Below are 4,513 nucleotides of genomic sequence, written 5' to 3' on the forward strand. Positions count from 1 at the left end.
ACTTTTGGGAAGGAAGAGTAGCAATCTGTTGTATATGATAGAAATGATAATTAGGGATCAGGCTTGAGCAGGTCTAGAGGGTCTAATATTTATGTAAATTCAGGTCTAATTTACCTGAATAGGTAGTACAGAATCCCAAATTACATCTGTTGCACTGGCATCTCTCCCTCAGTTCACACCTGTAAGCCCATTGGTGGGCTCTCTATGGCCTGATGGAAAATTAAGAAACCCAGGCTTTACACATTATTCCTATGGAACTCAGAGGCAGGAGGAACATTATGTTGGTGCTCATGTTGCTTGCTGGGCCTTGAGGGATAAAGTACTTTGTTTCTAGTCAAGGAACTATGTGTCTTCTGCCTGTATCCATGAAACAGCCCTTGTGGACAAATCAAACAATATGTAAATATAAATGAATGAATGAATGAATGAATGAGTGAGTGAGTGAGTGAGTGAGTCAATGAATGAATAAATAAGTATATATATACCAGATCCAACAATATATATATAATATAGTATGTGTATCTACATATTTGCATATGTATATATTATATATTTATATATTTGTATAAGTGTGCAAATAGACATGATTATCTTCAGAAGACAGTGTCACAAGTAATAATTTACTTTATTTTCCATTTTTACAATTGACATATTGTTTGCAATCAGGAATAAAGCAATAAATATACTTTTAAAACAAAAACAAAACCCAAAATCCCAAAACAAAACCTGGGCCTAGATCATAAATAGGTTAGCTTAATATGTTAATATGAGCTGAAAATAGAGTGTTTTGCTCCCACTCAGAGGAGGAATACAATGGTGAAGGGAACTCTTCCTAGTGGGCAGAACTTTGAAGAGTTACCTGGTCATCAGTTTTCATTCAGAGATAAGGGTAATGATATACTTATTCCTGGGAAGTAGCAAAGGGTCCAGCTGGTTGGTCAGCAGCCTGGGAGGAACAGTGTTGGAAAGGAAGAGTTGAGCAGGTCTGGGAAGGGGCAAGTGGATGAATCTATAGGAGTGGGCATGAAATGTGTGGACCTTTGGGTCTCATAAAAATTCCTTTGGGGTTTGCATCAGGCAGTCTCTAAGATGGCCCCAGTGATGCCCGCTCCTGTGCAGTCCTCTTTATTGTGGACTGGCTTAGCTCTTGTAGCTAGCCAATATATTTTGGCAAACATGATGCAATTTTACTTCCAGTCTATGTCACGTAATACAGTTACTTCCATCTTGCTAGCAGTTTCTCTTTTTCCCTTCTTTTCTCTCTCTCTCTCTCTTTCTGGCTTTGATGAAGCAAACCATAGTGGGGAGGCCCATATGGCAAGGAACTGAACCCCATCTCTAACCAACAGCCAGCAAGGAACTGGGATTCTCAGTGTAACAGCCTGCCAGGAATTGAGTCCTGCCAACAACCACTTGAGCTTGGAAGGAGATCCTTCCCCAGCTGAGCCTTCAGATGAGATTCCTGCCCCCATAGACACCTTGTTGCTTCATGACATACTCGAAGCAGATGGTCCATATAAGCACTACCCAGATACCTAAGCTACAGAAGCTGAAATAATAAATGTATATTGTTTTAAATTGCTAAGTTTTGGAGTAATTTGTTTTGCACAGTCAGTCAGTAATTAATACAGAAGGCGTATATCAATAGGGAGCATTAAAAAACTGGGTGGATAGGCTAAGTCATCCAGGTAATGACAGCCAGATTTTCTTCTCAGTCACCTCAAAAGTGCACAATAGGTCCAGGACAGAGTGGTCAGGGTGGCACAGATGGAGACTATGCATGAACTCCACAGGATGGGCTGCCTCTCCCCAAGGCTGCCCTCACTATTGATGGATGTCTGACTTGTTACAGAGGAAAAAATGCTGAGCCTTCAATATGGGACCATTCTTAAAGGAGTTTAAATAGCTTCTCACGCAATCTAGCTCAGTGCTGAATTACATACCCATGCCTTGCATCCAAGGTTTTTAAGTCAAAGACTATGAGTAATTTCTATAAAATTTAGCTAATAGCAAGACTAATGATTAAGTATGCTTCCTACTTATTATATCTATCCTTTGTTCCCTGAAACTTTGCAATTATGATGTTTTGGCCTCTTAACTTTTACTGACAGACTGGCCCTATAATTGGAATCACTTTCCTAAAGGCATCACAAAATTGAAATTCCCCCAATTTAGTTAAGCACCTATGAAAACCCGGCATCTCTCATCAAGCAGGAATAAAAATACAACTATTTGGAAGGAAAGAACCTAGGAGAATTGATAGAATGTGTTTTTGTCATGTTCATACAGACCTCTCTAGAAAGTTAGACTAGTGATTTATTCTTTTCAGTAAAGAGCAATACTTTGCTCTTTTGTGAACATTACCCTAAAGCAAAACCCTTTTGAAACCAGGTCATTTCTATGTCCAGGTGATTTCTGATTCTAAAGCTGAAGAATCTAACTTTCTAAGTCGCATGTTAGAGGCCAAAGGCTATATATATAATTCTAGAGCTGAAAATAGATGATAGGAGTCTGGTTCCTTGCTGTATCCATCAGTCACATTGTTTTCACCCTCAATTTATTCACCATGAATTCCCATTGATGTGGGCACTGTACAAACCATACATCAAAATGGGAGCCTGTTCTCAAGGACCTACCTTAGCAGCATGTAGAATATATATCAAATTAATTGTAGGAGTGATTTTCCATATTGTCTAGGTCCTCGGGCTATGTTCATTTTTTTTATTTCTTTGTACTTCTTAACAAAGGAAATAACCATCTCAAATGCTTTTAGAAATAGAGTATTAAAAATCACTTTAAAAAAATAACACTAGTAGTGAGCCTGGAACCAAGTCAGTTCACCATTTGTTCTTTCGATAATGATTAATGCCTATGATTTACAAAACACTATGTTAGCAGTAAGTGAAACATGAAATCTTCCCTCAAGAAAATTTTAGTAAACAATCTAGTGACATAGAAGACAGGATGAGGTAGGCTCTGCCAGAATCACTATCCAGAAGCTCTGGAAAACAGAGAAATGACAGATGGATTACAGACCATAGAACATGAGAACCGAGACGGAACTTGAGAGTGCCTTGACTAGTCATACCCATAAAGTACAACGATGTATTTTATTATATGTTTTTTTTTTTCCCCAGCTCACCTTTTGGAATAAAAATCAACAACTGTCTTTCAAACAGAGTAATTTACAAATGATCAATGAATGCGGTATCATTGTTTGGCTATCAAGTACTGTTAAGCAAAGCTTACCTGCACACATGGGTTAATGTTTGGAGGCCAAGCAGCAGAAGTGAACATGGAAGACAGTGAAGTCATGAGAGAGAGAGAGAAAGAAAGAAATGGTAATTAAGGAGACAAGGTCCCCTGGAAAATGAGAGGGATTTTAAATGATGGTCAGGAGTAAAGACTCTTCTAAGAGTTTGTCCTTTTGGGAAAGTAGAGAGAGGGAAGCATGTTGTCAGGATGAGGGAGACAAGGTGGGAAGGATGGGACTTAGGAGAGTGTCTCTGCCAGGGCAGAGAGAGGGAGGTTGAGGATGTTCTCTTTGGATGGTACAATGTTTTTGTGCAGAAGGCAATTCTATTTGAGAGAATGAAGGAGGAAGGGTGTAAGCTAGGGACTCACACCAAGTGGACAAGGTCCAGGCAGGCTGTTGAGAGCACTTGGTATAAAAGCATTTAGGAAAAGAAAAGGACCAGTGGATCCAATTACAAGTCCAGAAGAAATGGGATATTATTATTCTGGAGCCAGTAGCTGAGGTAAGTTGATCTTTGTCAACAGCCCTGAACATTCTGGGGGTAGAACTGGAAGATCAGCTGCCTGGCGTCTGGGGATGCAGCAGTTGCTGAATGCTAAGGGTGATGCTAAATGCATGCAGGAAATTGTGTGGGTCTTGGGATCATGCTAGTAGCACAGCGCGAGAAAAGAGTTGACAGATTAGGATGACAAAGAGGTGACACGGAATGGGAATTCACCACAGTGGCAAAGGTTGGGTTCACAGAGTAGAAGTAGGAGAACTGGCTGGTGGGGGTATTTACAGCAGGAAAGTTCCTGTCTGAGAGGGCCGTGTGTGGGTAGGTGGCTGGCATCAGGTGGATGGGGAGAGGTCGGAAGTTCAGCAAGTTCATGTATTTTGAGATTAGGATGCTTTGGAGGATCATTTACAGGGATGCTGAGGTTGCTCAGGGGGATGGCAAAAGAGAGACACAAATGGGTCTTTTTTCTACTGCAGAGTGATTTGCTGGAAATACTCTTAAGCCTGAGTCCTACCAACTTGATGTTGGTCCTGATTCTACCATAGACCAGGCCTGTAACTTCCGATAAAGGCCTTTTTCTCCTTTCCTAAAAGAAAATATTTTATTTTAGAACAGTTTTAAGTTTTCAGCAAAAACTATAAAGTAGTACAGAGTTACCATATACCCTGCATCAAATTTCCCATATTATCAACATCTTAAATTAATATGGTGCATTTCTCACAATTAATGAACTGATCTTGATACATTATTATTAACTA

Source organism: Manis javanica, chromosome 11 (genome assembly GCF_040802235.1).
Source record: "Manis javanica isolate MJ-LG chromosome 11, MJ_LKY, whole genome shotgun sequence".
Lineage (NCBI taxonomy): Eukaryota > Metazoa > Chordata > Mammalia > Pholidota > Manidae > Manis > Manis javanica.